This window comes from Gracilinanus agilis, chromosome 3 (assembly GCF_016433145.1).
Source record: "Gracilinanus agilis isolate LMUSP501 chromosome 3, AgileGrace, whole genome shotgun sequence".
Taxonomy (NCBI): domain Eukaryota; kingdom Metazoa; phylum Chordata; class Mammalia; order Didelphimorphia; family Didelphidae; genus Gracilinanus; species Gracilinanus agilis.
Genome location: NC_058132.1, coordinates 35436895 through 35453773, shown reverse-complemented (window position 1 = coordinate 35453773; position 16879 = coordinate 35436895). Strand labels below are relative to the sequence as shown.

The 16879-nt window shown below is 47.2% G+C and overlaps 1 pseudogene; it reads right to left on the bottom strand.

The window, feature by feature from the left end:
* Positions 1-13153: 13153 nt before the first annotated feature.
* The window catches only part of LOC123240939, a 62527-nt pseudogene continuing 58801 nt past the window's right edge, over positions 13154-16879 (bottom strand).

Sequence of the window (16879 nt, the reverse complement as noted above, 5' to 3'; positions counted from 1 at the left end):
TCTCTCTCTCTCTCTCTCTCTCTCTCTCTCTCTCTCTCTCTCTCTCTCTCTCTGTATGTACGTATGTGTAGGGGGGCTGGACCTGGGGCCAATGGGATTGGGGTTTCTCTGGCCCCATGGGAGGTAGGCTTTGCCCAGATCTTTTCTCTCCTCCCCCTGCTCCTGCCTGGGGTTACCTGATTCCTAGAAGAGGCTGAGGTTGTGCCAACAGGGACAAATTGGATTTGAGAAAAATGCTTTTCATCCCATTCTGATTAGGCTCCCAGAAGGAGGAGTGGCATGTCAATGCCCCTTTGTCTTTCACGTTCAGTGTGTTTATTCCCAGCCTTAAGGTGGCCATGGTCAAGGATGCTCCCTGGTCTGCATTACCCCCTGCACCTTCCTCAGGTCCAGTGGTGGCTCTGCTGGCCTCCAGGCTTTCCTGCTCTGGTCAGCTACCAAAGAGATCTCCTAAAAGAAGGTCTGACCCTGCCACCTCCCTATTCGGTGGATTCCTGTGGTTCCCTGTCATCTCCAGGATCAAATCTAAGACTTCCATCTGGGGCAGTGGTTAGAGAGACAGGAGCTTCAAATCTGGCCTCAGATGTTTCCTAGCATTGTGACCCTGGGCAAGTCAGTTAACCCTCATCATCTAGGCCAGTGGTTTCCCAAACTTTTTTGGCCTACTGTCCCCTTGCAGAAAAAATATGACTTAGCCCCCTGGAAATTAATTTTTTTAATTTTAATAGCAATTAGTAGGAAAGATAAATGCACCTGCGGCCATCACCGCCCCTGGATCGCTGCAGCACCCACCAGGGGTTGGTAGTGCCCACTTTGGGAATCACTGATCTAACTTCTTCTTAGAACCAATAGACAAAAGGTAGGGATTAAAAAATAAAACAGGGGCAGCTGGGTAGCTCAGTGGAGTGAGAGTCAGGCCTAGAGACAGGAGGTCCTGGGTTCAAACCCAGCCTCAGACACTTCCCAGCTGTGTGACCCTGGGCAAGTCACTTGACCCCCATTGCCCACCCTTACCAATCTTTCACCTATGAGACAATACACCGAAGTACAAGGGTTAAAAAAATAAATAAATAAAACAAAGCCAAGCAAACCTCTCTTTGGGTTTTAACGTCACTCATCACCTTCCCCTACTTATCTTTTCAGGCTTCTTACACCATACACACCCCTGGGTATTCTTCTTCTTTTTACACCCACACCCCCTGTTTTAGAATCAATACTAAGTATTGGTTCCAAGGCAGAAGAACGACAAGGCTAGGCAATGGGAGTCAAGTGACTTGCCCAGGGTCACACAGCTAGGAAGTATTTGAGACCAGATTTGAACCCAGGACCTCCTGTCTCTAGGCCTGTCTCTCCATCCACTGAGCTACCCAGCTGCCCCCCAGAAATGATTTTTATGCATCCTCAGAGATTGATTGGCACCACCCTGGGCACATTTGTCGTTCAGTCATTTCAAGGCTGTCTGACTCTGTGGGACCCCATTTGGGGTTTTCTTGGGAAAGATCTTAGAATGGTTCACCATTTCTTTCTCCAGTTAACAGATGAGGAAACTGAGGCAAACAAGGTTAAGTGACTTGTCCAGAATCACGCTGCAAGGAAGTGTCTGAGACCAGATTTGATCTCCGGAAGCTGGATTTGACTCCAAGCTTGTTGGCTTGACATTCCCCATTCCCTCTACTAAATTCAAATCATTTGGGGTCTGGTCAGAAGCTTTTTTTTTTAACCCTTAACTTCTGTGTATTGATTTATAGGTGGAAGATTGGTAAGGGTGGGCAATGGGGGTCAAGTGACTTGCCCAGAGTCACACAGCTGAGAAGTGTCTGAGGCTGGATTTGAACTTAGGACCTCCCGTCTCTAGGCCTGACTCTCCATCCACTGAGCTACCCAGCTGCCCCCTGGTCAGAAGCTTCTAAAAGCAGGATTGGGTCCCCAGTAGCCGACATTTATAGAACACTCTCCTTAGATGATCTCACATGATCTCATAGAATCATTTAGAGGGGCTTCTTTTTTTGACACTAATTAACTAATTAATTGAGAATATTTTTCCACGGTTACATGATTCCTGTTCTTTTTCCCCCCTTCCTTCCCCCTTCCCGGAGCTGACGAGCAGTTCCACTGGGTTATACGTGTTCCGTTGTTCAAAACCTATTTCCGTATTATTCATATTTGCAACAGAAGGATCTTTTAGTCAAAATCCCCAGTCACATCCCCATCGAACCATGAGTTTGATCATATGTTTTTCTTCTGTGTTTTAGAGGGATTTCTGAGGCCTCATTATACAGAAGGGGAAACTGAGGCACAGAAAGGGAATGACTTGTCTAAGGTCACACAGGGAGCAAGAAGGAAAGCGAGGATTTGATCCCAAGTCCTCAGAGTCCAAAGCGTCGTAGTATCATATACTGACTTCAGACACCATCTAGTTCAAATCTGTCCTTTTACAGACGAGGCTTCCCAAGGCAATAAAGCTCCTACGCGTCAGAGGTGGGATTTGAATCCAGGTCCTCTGCCTCCAAAGCATCCTAGGAGAACAGAGCCTGACACCAAAGCCAGCCCTCCCTTCAGGGCTGAGATCTCTGGGCTGCTCCTCCCTCAGACCTGGCCACATTTCCCCGGTTCTGCCCTCAGCGGGGGGAAGTGGACCAGGAGAGCCGAGTCAGGAGTTCAGAGAGCGTGGGTGTATCAGGAGGAAAGGGATTCATGTTTAACACCTAAAGAAAGAGAATGACAGGAAACGGGGCAGTGGCTCTGATTTCGCCCTGATTTGGTGACCTCATCGCCCCAGTGCTTGGGGATTAAAATGAGAAAACAGCAGGCTGGGGGAAAATGGCCCCAGGAGTGGCCGGGCTGCTCCAGCCTGGTTGGCCCGCTGCCATTGGAACTAACTCACCTTCTCTTCAGATCCATCAGAGAACCTCTCCTTTGGAAGAAAACCCGGAGGCCATCCAGGCCCCTACTCTGTCCCCCAGAAGCCTCCCCATGAGAGTGGATGGGGTCCTTAGAGAGCATAGATTCGTGCGTCCATTATGGAGAGCTTTCTCTAAGGTCATCGAGGCAGAAACAAAGCAATAAATTCTTGGAATTAGGAAGACTCAAGTTCAAGTTCAGATACTAGCTCTGTGACTGTGGGCAAGTCACGCAACCTATCTGCCTTGGTTTCCTCATATAGACTTTTCTTAAATCAGTCTAAGATCTCAACTTTTTTGGGGTGGCTGGAGAGGAAAGGATGGACTACCATATTGGGCTGGAGGTCCACTGGAAACCCCAGATCTTTTTCTTTTGTTTCCCTCCCTGCTCCTCCATCTTGTCCAGTCTATTTTCTGAATCCGAACTTAAGACTTTGCATTAATTCTGGTTAAATTTCATCTGCCTTGTTTAGCCCGACATTCTAGACTGCTGAGATGTTTTTGGATTCTGTCTCTGTTGTCCAGCGCCCTGGTGAGCCCTCTCAGCTCTCTCTCTGCCGGGAGGCATCACTCCAGATGCCCAGTGACATGAACGAGGTGGAGGCTTGGAGAGGGAGGGTTTAAAAAAGGAAAACCAGCTGTGCCTGTCTGGGGCTGCACACTCCAGCCCTGGGAGAGCTGTGGCTCTGGGGATCAGGCTTCAGGAAAAGGGGTCCGGTCAAGCCGGGCGCTGGTTTTCCTCCAGTTTCCTTCCTCTGCAATTTCCTTTTCTTTATTTTTTGCATGAACATTCTGGAATGGAGGGAGTGTCAGCGTGGGAATTTGAAGTAATTAGATCAGGCAGAGGGACATTCTTTTCTCCATCTCTCCCCACACCTTTTCAAAACAGATTTTTCACATATGAATGACCAGTTGAAGGGGTCCGTCCTAGCACGGGGCAGCATCATCCCTTCTCCTGCTGTTCCTTTATTTCTTATTATAGTTACTACCCAGCTTCAGGGCTCGGAATCAGGAAGATTCATCTTCCTGAGTTTAAATCTGGTCTTCAGACACTCACTAGCTGAGTGACCCTGGTCAAGTCATTTAACAGTGATTGTCTAGCCTTTGCTACTCTTCTGTTTAATATAGAAGGTAAAGGTTTAAAAAAAAAAAGGGAAGGAAAGCTAGCACAGTGGATAGAATGCCAGTCCTGGAGTTGGGAGGTTCAAATCCTAGTTGTGTGACTCTGGGCAAGTCACTTAACCTTGTTTACCTCAGTTTCCTCATCTGTCAAATGAACTAGAGAAGGAAATGGCAAACCACTCCAGGATCTCTGTCAAGCAAATTCCAAATGGGATCACAGCTAGGTGGAACAAGGGATAGAGAGCCAGAATTAGAGACAGGAGGACCTGGGTTCAAATCTGGATTCAGACATTAGCTCTATGACCTTGGGCAAGTTGCTTAACTCTGTTGACCTCAGTTTCCTCATCTGTCGAATAAGCTAGAGAAGGAAATGGCAAACCACTCCAGTGTTTTTGCCAAGAAGACCCCAAATGGGGTCAGGAAGAGTCAGACACAACTGGTTTGCCTCGGTTTCCTCATCTGTAAAATGAACTGGAGAAGGAAATGGCAAACCACTCCAGTGTCTCTGCCAAGAAGACCCCAAATAGGGTCAGGAAGAGTCAGACACAACTGGTTTGCCTCGGTTTCCTCATCTGTAAAATGAACTGGAGAAGGAAACAGCAAACTACTCCAGTGTCTTTGCCAAGAAAACCCCAAATAGAGTCACAAAGAGTCTGATACAACAGGTTTGCCTCAGTTTCCTCATCTTTTGAATGAGCTAGAGAAGGAAATAGCAAACCACTCCAGTGTCTTTGCCAAGAAAACCCCAAACGGGGTCATGAAGAATCAGACACAACTAGTTTGCCTCAGTTTCCCTCTCTGTCAAATGAGCTGGAGAAGGAAATGGCAAACTACTCCAGCATCTTTGCCAAGAAAACCCCAAATGGGGCCATGAAGAGTTGGACACAACCAAACAGGGCTCTGGTAAGACAGCCTATACAAAATACTTTGTAAACCGTAATGTAATTTTTAAATTGAATTTTATTTTTTTAAATTACTTGTAGAAACAATTTCTGATAGTTATTTTCTGGCGTTTTGTGATTTAGGTTCTCCCCTTTTCCCCCCCTCCCCAAGGCAATAAATAGTCTGATATAAGTTATATCAGTGCTCCAAATGTGTTTCGAAATGGTGGTGTTGGGGGTGTTCTTCAGGCCAGGGACCCTGTCGCCCTAAACTCTAATTGGTACGCTTTCACTTTCTTTTGCTCTATTCTAGGCCCAGCAGGACACTCTCTCCTCTAATTCTAGCCCCGCTGTCCGTGGTATCTTTCCCCTGGTAGGCTGTAAGCTCCCTGAGGGCAGGCTGGATCTTGCTTGCTCATCCCTGTATCCTCAGCACTTAGAGCAGCCCCTGGCACAGAGTAAACAACAAAGGATTCTTTTCTTTCATTCATAACAATCATAACCATCGATTCCCCCAAAGAGGTCATTGAAGGGGATCTAGATGGGATTATTAAAGGAATGAATGCATGCGTGAAAGAAGGAGTGAGTGGAAGAAGGTACGCGGCCGTAGACAAGGGCTGGAGAGCATCTCTGGGCTCGGGATCCTCCGAAAGCTGAACCGAAGCTTGTGTGGGTAGAAGGTTGGCCATGCAGGCTTGTTGGCCGCCCTTGAGGTCTTTCTCACCCCGGCCCCACAGATCTATGAGGTGATTCATGAGTCAGGGCAGAGGGGCAGCTCCCAGCTTTCTCAGCCAAGTCCACGGGTGCTACTGCCCTGGCGTGGAGAGCGGCCTTGGAAAGTGGCGATATTGGACTGGTTGGTGGGCCTGTGGCTGGGTTGCTAGGATAGGTGTGACCCAAGGCCGTCCTCGCTAGCCCTGGTGACCCTGTCCCTGGCAGAGGGGCCCGGAACGGACCTCCCCGTGTTCCCACTCCGGGCAGCCAAGAGGCCCGTCTTCTGCCAGCGAGTGAGTGAGTGGGCTGTGAAAGCAAAGGGCTCTTTTCTTCTTCCTTCTCCTCCACCTCCCCAGCAGAGGCAGCTGGGATCGAAGCCTTCCTCTTAGGCCCCGATTTCAGACTCCACTGGAGACAGCCAGCTCGGGCCCGGGAGAGCCCGGGTATGTGCGTACCCTCTCTAGAGCTGGCAACTCGTCCTTCTCCACGTCCTTCTTCACCCTTCAGGCTTGGAAGCCAAGCTCTGTGTCCTCATCTCCTAAACCCCGGCCAGATTCTCACCCTATGTAACTCTCCAGGAATTCCCAGAAAATTCCCATCATTAACCTCTGAAGGTCTGGAGTCAGACTTGCATTCCGAGGGCCCTCGCAGAGATTATTGAAAAGGAGCCGGTCCAGCAAGATGGCCTTTGTCTGGAGACTGTGGACACTGGGCCCCGGGAGGGAGGAGACCCTCTGGGAACCCTCTCAAGAGACTTTGCCTTTTCTGTGAAATTCAGAATTTCAGATGAGTTCAGGCTCTTCTGTGAAAATGTTTCAGCGTCCTCATTGTTGACTTGTTTCAGTCATGTCTGAATCTTCATCACCCCATTTGGGGTTTTCTTGGCAGAGATACTGGAGTGGTTTTCCATTTCCTTCTCTAGCTCATTTTTACAGATGAGGAAACTGAGGACAACAGGATGAAGTGACTTGCCTGGGGTCACCCAGCTAGTAAATGTCTGAGGCTGGATACAAAGATACTGGGGTCGCTTGCCATTTCCTTCTGCAACTCATTTTTACAAATGAGGAAACTGAGGCCAATAGGGTTAAATGATTTGCCCAGGATCATCCAGCTAGTAAATGTCAGAGACCAGATTTGAACTTTTGGCAAAGATACTGGACTAGTTTGCCATTTTCTTCTCCAACACCTTTTACAGATGAGGAAACTGAGGCCAACAGGATTAAATTATTTATCCAGGGTCACCCAGCTGGATTTGAACTCTTGGCAAAGATATTGGCGTGGCTTGCCACTTCCTTCTACACTTATTTTGCAGACGAGGAAACTGAGGCCAACAGGATTAAATGATTTTCCCAGGGTCACCTAGCTAGTAAATGTCAAAGACCAGATTTGAACTCTTGGCAAAGATACTGGAGTGGTTTGCCATTTTCTTCTCCAACACCTTTTACAGATGAGGAAACTGAGGCCAATAGGGTGGAATGACTTACCTAGAGTCATACAGTAAGTGTTTGAGGCTGGGTTTGAACTCAGGAAGATGAATCTTCCAAATTCTAGGCAGTGTCCTGTTTTTGCCTTCATTCGTTTGGTGCGTTTAGGGTTTCCTTGTTCACACTAGAGTTATGCTTACAATTTAAGTTTGGAGATTTAGAGTCAGAAGGCCCCTTAGAGGTCAACTCGTCCAACTCCCTCATTTGACAGATGGAGAGACTGAGGCCAGAGACACAAAAAGACTTGTACAAGGTCACTCTGCTGGAAAGTGGCAGATCTAGAGTTTGAACCTGGATCCTCCCGACTGCAAAGACAGAACCCTTGGCATTGGCTTTTGGTGCTTTGTGCAGCTTTGGCATCGGCTCCCTCGCAAAAGCATATTTAGGATATGGCAAATGGGGTTAGTTTTCTGTCTTTGCTCCATTCCAGGGGATTCTTGCTCAGATCCAGGCAATCTGGATCAGGCCACTGTGGTCCCTTCCTTTTTTTTTTTTTTTTCCTTTTTTAAACCTTTACCTTCTGTCTTAGTATTAATTCTAAAACAGAAGAGTGGCAAGGGCTAGGCAATCGGGGTTAAGTGACTTGTCCATGGTCGCATGGCTAGAAAGTATCTGAGACCAAGTTTGAACCTAGATCTGGCTCTCTATCCAGTGCGCTACCTAGCTGCCAAGTGTGACATTCTATCACTCCAGAATTTACATGGCATCTTCATGAGGGTCCTTCGTCATCCTGTTTGGGATTATGGGTTCAAGGAATGTTGAACAAATGAAGGAAAAGACACAAGACAAAGCAAGGCTGACCTAGATCTTGAGGGATAAAAGTCTGGCCAGTTTTCAAAACAATTTGATCTTCTTTCAAGTCTGTTTTGGTCAACTATTGAGCAAGAGATGATTATAATTTCTCTTGAAACAGGGCAGGTTCTAGCTTATTCAGCAGAAGTATAAGGAAAAAGAGAGACAGATGGGAGAGAGTTGACACATTTCTGAGAACTTTGGGGTTCATTGCCTTTTGATTAAATGAGCTACATTTGAAACAGTCAGGGTCTCTCTAAGATACACTCCATTTCTATGGTGCTTTTTTAATGATCTTTTAATGTGTACTGTTATATTTTCATCACTTTCATCTCCTCTGTCTTAATTTGTGCTGATATCTTTTCAACACCTCCAGATATATATAGCCTTCCCTTTCTCTTTCCAGTGAGGCATCCCTTGGAACAAAAAATTTTAAAAAGGAAAAGAAAAAAATAAGGAGTTTGGCAAAACTAACCAATACCTTAGCTAAATCTGACAGCACATGCAACATTCCACACAAATAACTTTCCACCTGTGCAAAGAAAGGAAGGAGAATCATTTTCTATTCTCTTCTTAATTCAATTTTATTTTCAGTCCTGAATTCTTTCTTTCCCAATTCCCTCATTTCTCTCATCCCATTGAAAGAGCAAGAAAAACAAAGCCCATTATAATTTTTAAAAATTCAACTTGAATTTCTTCTTCAATTTTCTCTCTTTTCCGGAGTGAATTTGATCAGTATAATTTAAGTGTTCTGTTTTGATTTTTTTTTCTTGTTCTATTTCCTTCATTATAGTCATTATGGGTATTATTCTCCTGGATCTGCTTTCTTCATTTTGCATCAGTTCATATAAATCTTCCCATGCTTTTCTGTGCTCTTCATATTTTGAAGAGTGTCGGAATATTCACAAAGTGATATTTACCCAATACTGATATTGTAAGGAGGGTCACAAACATCATTATTCTCATTTTATAGATGAGGAATCTGAGGTTTAAAGAAAACCACTGGCTTGGCCTCATGAGCAGAGTTAGTGAGTGTTGCAGCCAGAATTCAAATAGCAGTGATTCCCAAAGTCGGCGCTACCGCCCCCTGGTGGGTGCTGTAGTGATCCAGGAGGCGGTGATGGCCACAGGTGCATTTATCTTTCCTATTAGTTGCTATTAAAATTTAAAAAAAAAATAATTTCCAGGGGGCTAAGTAATATTTTTTCTGGAAAGGGGGTGGTAGGCCAAAAAAGTTTGGGAACCACTGAAATAGTCTTTGAATAACAAGTTCTGTGCTTCAGTACTGTTATCAATGGGTCGTTTTTCACTCATGTCTTGACTCTTCATGATCCCATTTGGAGTTTTCTTGGCAAAGAAGTATTACTGGAGTGGTTTACCATTTCCTTCTCCAGTTCATTTTGCAGATGAGGAAACTGTGGACAACAGGCTAGTTTGCTGAGTAGCTCAATCGCCCCCCCAACTCAGAGCTTGGCCCTTTGAGCTTTGAGTTTGAAGCTAATTGCCCAGGGTCATACAGCTAGTCTGAGGCTGGATTTGAACTCAGGAAGATGAGTTTTCCTGACTCCAGGACCTGAACCACATGCATTATGGTGGACCTAGCAGTATTTCCCCCATGCTATAATAACCTCCCTAATTAAAGGATAATTTAAAATATCTCTACTGAATGGAAAAAAAAATTAAGGGTCTCATTTATCGTCTTTAAATATCCTTATCTTCATGTACTTCAATGAGTTTGATGTCAGAAGATCTGGGTTCAAATCTGAAGTCTACTGTTGGCTAGATGGTTGAGTTTGGAATCAGGAAAACTCATCGTCATGAGTTTGAATCCAGCCTCAGACACTTGCTATCTAAATGACCCTGGACACGGTTTCCTCATTTGTCCAATGTGATAGAGGAGGAGGAGATGGCAACCCCTCTTGTGTCTCTGTCCAGAAAACCCCAAATGGGGTCAGGAAGAGTGAGATATGACTGAAACAGCTGAATTACAGCAAATTCCTCTCCTGTAAAACGAGAGCTTATTCCAGCTGACTTTTGGGAAGCATGGTACCCTGGAAAGAATACCGTGGGGTCTGGCTTCTAACCCTGCATCTCATACTTATTACACGTGTATCCCTGGGCAAATTCCTTCACCTTCTGGGCCTTGGCATCTTCATCTGTAAAAGGAATTAGCCCAGATGGCTTCTGAGGACCCCCCCAGCTCTTCCTAGGTCCCATCTCTCATTGTAAGGATAATGGTAACTCTAATGGGAAATGGATAAATATCTTGTGGGTTAATGAGCAGAATAACAAAACCTGTGGCTAATTAACTCCAGGGTAGTTTAGTAAAGGAGGGGAATGGGGAAATGGAGGCTACATCCGGGTTAATGTGTTTACACCATCATGGATGAGGCCAGGAGGAAGAGGTTGGGGTAGAGATCCTCATCTTGGCCATCGGTAGAGGTGGGGACTCTTCGAAGGGATCAGAGGACCTTGGAATGGGCTAGATGGGTCCCAACTATGGGCATCAGGCTCTGGAGCCCTGAGTCACTGTTGATCCTTTTTTTGGCTTTTGCAGATGTGAATGAGTGCGAGGCGGAGAATGGAGGCTGTGAGTCTCAGTGTTGCAATACTATTGGCAGCTTCTACTGCAAATGCCCAGAGGGCCAGAAGCTACGGGATGACCGGAAGGCCTGTGAAGGTAGGACTGGACAGGGTGGGCTGTCTGGGTCGGACTCCCAGAGGGGCTGAGTGGTCCATTGCCTTGAGTTTAAAGCTACTGTGCCTGGAGGGCAAAGGTCCGAGCTGGGGGGTGATGGAGCTGCTCGGCAATGAACGCATCGTCTTGTCCTCTTGTCATCAGGAAATGGAGGTTCTTTCCTGACCCGGTCCACCCTGTAGTCCTGGGTCTGCGGGGGCTGACTCTCATTGAGAGGTTGTGACTCGGAGAGTGCGAGAATTTATTTGTTATGTGCTCTATTCATTCCTGAGAATGAGGGAGGATTGCTGAGTGTTCTCGGGTCTGGCATCTGGGGCAGAGAGACCATCCAGGCTGCGGCGTTCTCCATTTTCCTCGTTCTTGGGAATCCCAAAGAACAGCTTCCTTTTTAACAGAATTTCGTTAATAAGTAAAGGGGAGAAGAAGATGTTTTCTGGCCCTGTGATCTGGGCACCTTTGGGAGATGGTGAGATGTGGATAGGCTGATGGCTCACCTCTTAATTAGCAGTCACCAATTAAGGATGTTTTGGGATGGTCAAGGGAAGGACTAAAAAAAATGAGCTCCTAAAGATCTATTTCTTAAGCTGCCTGACTCAGATTGGCTCATCCCTGGACCCAAGAGAGCCTCAGAGACCTGTCTGCTTTATTGGTTTATTTATTATTTTTACATGATATCCTATCATATTTTATAACATATTATGTGATACAATAGGCCATATATCATAGAATATGTTACTTGTTGTTTATAGTATATATTATTTATAGAATATTATGCTAGCCTAACCAATAAACTTTACAGAATCAATATCAGTATCAATATAATCAATAAACATATTCTTACTGAAAAAAAATCTTACTGAAAGTTTCTCAAGATAATTTAAATTGCAATGACAGGGTCACTTAACCAGTATGTATGAGTTTGAATCTGGATCTCCCTAAATTTCTACCCATTATCCCATCCTGCTGCCTTTCCTCTAGATCAGATTCCCAAAGTGGGCACCACCGCCCCCTGGTGGATGCTGCAGCGATACAGGGAGTGGTGATGGCCACAGGTGCATTTATCTTTCCTATTAATTGCTATTAAAATTTAAAAAAAGTAATTTCCAGGGGGCTAAGGAATATCTTTTCTGGAAAGGGGGCGGCAGGCCAAAAAAGCTTGGGAACCACTGCTCTACATCATATTGTTTCACCTTGTACATAGGAGGTTCTTTTAAATGTTTGTTGGATGGAATTGAATTAATCAATCCAATTAGCACTTATTAAATACCTACTAGTACACCAAGTAACAGGCTTGGCGCCAGGAACACTTGAGTTTAATTATGCCCTCAGAGACTTCCTAGCTGAATGTCCCTGGACGAGTCACTTCCCCCTGCTGGCCTCAGTTTCCTCTTTTGTTAAATGAGCTGGAGAAAGAAATGGCCAGTCCTTCTAGCATCCTTGTCAAGAAAACCCCATTGGCATCACCAAGAGATGCATGTGTCTGAGATGGCTGAATACTAATAACCTACGCCAGGCAGTGAAGGGCAGTGGTGGTGGTCGATGGACAAAACCAAAGTATCTTCTACCCTCAGAAGGCTTGTGTTCTGGGGCAGGAAATGCCACTTACATCAATAATTGAAGAGACACAAAATCCAGAGAAAAGATGTAAAATAAAAGGTGATTGCAGGGAGAGGAGGAGGCAGCATTACTGAGTGTCTGCGGTGTGCCGGGCACCCTGGCCCTTGGGAGGGGGGTCAGGAAAGCTCTCTTGGAGGAAGGAGAGTGCTTGAAGAAGTCTGGGGTGTCAGAGGAGGGGAGAGAGCAGACTCCGGGCAAAGGAAAGCGGGGAGATGGAAGGTCGATGGGCTGTAAACAGTGCACTTTGGCTGGACCACTGAGGGCACAAAGAAGAGGCTGGCGTGATAATTTGCAAAAGGGGGCTAGAAAAGAATTGGATTAAATAGGAGGGGTGCTCTCCAGGGTTCTTAACCTGGGCTCTGTGAGCATTAAAAATATTTGGATAAGCTTATTTCGATATAACTGGTTTCCTTCTGGGGCAGCTGGGTGGCTCAGTGATGGAGAGCCAGGCTCAGAAATGGGAGGTCCTGGGTTCAAATGTGGCCTCAGACACTTCCCAGCTGTGTGACCCTGAGCAAGTCACTTGACCCCCATTGCCTACCCTTACTGCTCTTCTGCCTTAGAGCCGATACTTGGTATAACTTCTAAGACAGAAGAGGAGGGTTTCCTTTTTTAAATGTGATTCTGAGAAGGGGACCAAAGGCTCCAGCAGCCTTTCCAAGCAAGGGGTCCAGGATGCGTTGCTGCCCTCCACAGAGGTCTAAATCCTGAATTTAGATCTGGAAGGAGCCTCACAAGTCATGTAGGACAGCTCGAACTTAGGGGAAGAGACAGAAATGGTTCTGGCCTGCAGAGCTGGACGGAAAGGCCAGAAGGTGTTGGGAGGGATGGAGCGCGTGCAGGCTGCTGGAGGGTCATGCGTGGACGTATGAGGGGCTGGCGAGGAGGCCAAGGGGCGTCCGGAGGGACAGGGAAGGAGGACGGTACGAGGCACACAACAGGGGATTAGGCAAGGGTGCGGCGACCCAGGAGGCTCGGGGAGAAAGGGATCCGCTCAGTCCTGTAGAAGATGTCACAAAATGGCAGGCAGAGGAGCTGGGTTCAAATCCATTTCTTTGTGGGACCTCCGGCAAGTCTCCGGACCTCAGTTTTTTCCTCTGTACCATATCCAGGTTGGACCGGATGACCTGGAAATTCTCTTCTAGTTCTGAATTTATGGATGACCTTGGGTGAGCCACTTCACCCTTTGTGCCTCAGTTTCCTTCTCTGTAAAGTGAAATAGTTGGTCCAGAGGGTCCCTTGGGGTTCCTTCCAGCTCTCTGTCTCGAGTCTTTGATCCTGGGGGAAGAGGAAGAACAGAGCAGCCACGTGCTGGCTCTAAGGGGATGTTGGCCGTGTGTAGACGCGCCTTCTGTCCTCCATGGCCCTGCGGGGCGAGCCTTGGGCAGCTCAGGGCCCTCGTCGTGGTCTGGCCAGGCGTCCATCAGACCTAGAACGAGGAGCAGGACGGATTGTGGGAGCCGGCAGACACCTTCCTCCTCAGCGTTTCTGGGGTTTTATCACCTGTTCCCCTGGCCTGGGACCTGGGGGGGCTTCAGACTCCCCCCTTCCCTTCCCTTCCCGAGAGCTACGGAGGCGGGGAGGGGGGACCCCCGAGGGCGGGGGCGCCTGCTTCCCCTCTCCCTCTCCCCTCCTGTCAGACGATCTGTGATGATCTCATTTCTCCCAGACTTCCTTTCCTAAAGAGAACTGGACCCGCCTTCTCACCCCCGGAATGCGACAGCTCGGTCCGTGCCCCCTGACAGCTGGGAGGGACCCAGAGCTGCTCGCAAAGTCTGGGAGCGAGCCGAGGCCGTCTTCTAGAAGATATTTCAGGAACGGGGGTCGGGCATGGGAAGGAGCGGGGGAGACGCGGCCTTGGGGTTTGGGCTTGATTTGGTTTGTTTCGAACCATGGTCCGTTTTACTTAGATTGGAAGACATGTGGGGGACGGTGGGTGGTGAGCCCCCCGTCTGATGTCGGGTCGGTGGGATGTGTGGGTCAATGTTGCCGAATTATTTAGTTTTTCTCTTTTTTTCTCCTTTGTTATAATAATTGGTTTCCTACAAGGGGATAGAGGAAGGTTGTATTTGGAAACCAAAGTAACGTATACACAAATACATCAAATTTTTATAAAAAGATAATTGTAGGGGTGAAAGCTGAGATCATTGGCCCTTATTACTCCCTCCCCTCAGTGCCCTCTTTTCTTGAGGGATAGAACTGTTGGGGGGCAGCTGGGTGACTCAGTGGATAGAGAGCTAGGTTTGGAGTTGGGAGATCCTGGGTTCAAATCTGGTCTCAGACTCTTCTTAACTGTGTGACCTTGGGCCAGTCGCTTAACCCCAATTTCCTAGCCCTTATTGCTCTTCTGCTGTGGAACCGATACACAGTATTGATACTAAGACAGAAGATAAGGGTTAAAAAAGAAAATCTTTCTAGCTGGGTGACCCTGGGCAAGTCACTTAACCCCAATTTCCCAGCTCTTCTGACATGGAACCAATACACAGCATTGATTCTAAAATGGAAGGTGATTCGCTGCTTAAAGAACATTTGCTGAATATAATTAAATCTCCTCGTTAGACCCTCTGGCGTAGGAGGTCCCGTCACTGCCTGACTGCTCTTACTCTGGGAATCCTATTGCTGTTCAGTCCTGTTTGGGGTTTTCTTGGCAGAGACACTGGAGTGGTTTGCCATTTCCCTCTCCAGCTGTATCTGACAAATGAGGAAACTGAGGCAGACAGAATAATTAAGAAGTTTAGGAGTCCAGGATTCTATTCTCACAGAAGCCACTAGTTCCGTATGCATCCATGGGCCAAGTCACACGGCCTTCCTCTTTGCCTCAGTTTCTCCATCTGGAAAATGGGGGCAATGGTCTTTAAGAGCTACCCCTCCTCCTCATGGGGATGTTGTGAACCCTCCCCCTTGCCTCAGCTTTCCATGGACAATGAGGGCAATAGATGTTAAAATCTACACCCCCTCACAGGGATTTTGTGAACCTTTTCGCCTTGCCTCAGTTTCCCCATGAACAACAGGGGCAATAGCCCTTAAAATCTATGCCCCCTCACAGGGATGTTGTGGACCTTCTCCCTTGCCTCAGTTTCCCCATGGACAATAACCCCTAAAATCTATACCCCCTCACAGGGATGTTGTGATTCCTCCCCCTTGCCTCAGTTTCCCCATGGACAATGGGGGCAATAGCCCTTAAAATCTGCACCCTCTCACAGGGATATTGTGAACCCTTTCCCCTTGCCTCAGTTTCCCCATGGACAATGGGGGCAATAGCCCTTAAAACCTACACCCCCTCCTCCTCACAGGGATGTGGTGAACCTAAATGAAATTGGGCAGCCGGGAAGGCTGGAAACAGGAGCCGGGTCATGGAAGCGCTACCGTTTAAATATCGATCTCACCTTTTCTCTGCCAGCGGTCCCCGGAGCCAGGTGGCACAAAGCTTTGGGCAGGGGCCATCAAAAGGGCCTGGGAAAGCCCCGTGCCAGGGGAGGCGGACGCCTCCAGTTTGCTGACTTCCAACCCAGACTCGAGCAGAAGAGCCTTAAATCAGCCAACACCTTCGTGTTTAAAAATAAATGGAGACGTAAAAGATGTGGGGACAGGGATCTCGGGTGCCAGAGGAAACACGGGGCCGAGCTCGGGTGGAACAGAGGATTTGCGCTTGCTGGGGATTTTAGTTATGGGAGAGGCTGCAGACAGAGGGCTGGTCTGGCACTCGGGAGACTTGGGTGTGAATCCTGCCTTCCATAAGGATGAAAGCCTCTTCACCCAAACAAACCTCAGTTTCTTCATCTGGAAAATGGGGACAGTAATATCTGTCACTCTGTCCATGCAGTGAGACTTTGCTGTCTGTTAAGTTCTTTGTAAATCTTAAATCGCTGTGGAAACATTGGTTATAATGAGGATAGTTTTACTTTATTTTTAAAAATTTATTTGAAGTAAATCCACCATTCCTTAAAATAAGATGAAAGGGCTACAAGGAAATAGGGGACCTCCCCCACCTCGGTGATCCCCCCCAAAAGTCATCTGCCCCTGGGCTTGCTACAGAGAGCCTGGCACTGGCCCATAAGAGGGTCATAAAACATAAGACTAGAGGGCCAGAGGGAAGGTCCCTTCGAGACCAAGTGGAGCTCCTTTGGTTTATGGATGAGCAAACTGAAGCCCAAGTCTTGTAGTAGGAGCTGTCTGAAGCTAGACGTGAGCCCCAGGCTTCTTGATTCCAAGCCCAGGCTCTAGAGGATAGCCTTCAGCATGGGAGAGTGAAAAGACCACTGCATTTGGAGTCAAAAGACCTGAATTCAAGTCCTGACTCAGCTACTCATTCGTTACCTGTGTAACTTGCAATATGAAGGGTTAGATGACTAAATGACTAAATTAGCTGATTAAGATGATTAAATCTAGGATTCTCCAATCATAGGAAGGTAGGCTGTCTTGGGGAAGGGTGGGAGAGAGACAGACAGACAGAGACAGAGAGAGACAGAGAGAGCAAGATAGCAAGACAGACAGGACAGAGAGGTGTTTGATAAATGAGAAAGAGAAAGACAGAGAAGGATGGGCAAAAAGAGAAAAGAGAGAAAGAGAGAGAGGAGATGGGAAGGGAAAGGAAGAGAAGAAAAGAAAGAGAAAGAGGGAGGAAACAAAGAGAGAGAGAGATGGAGAGGGAGAAGGAGAGGAAGAGGGAGA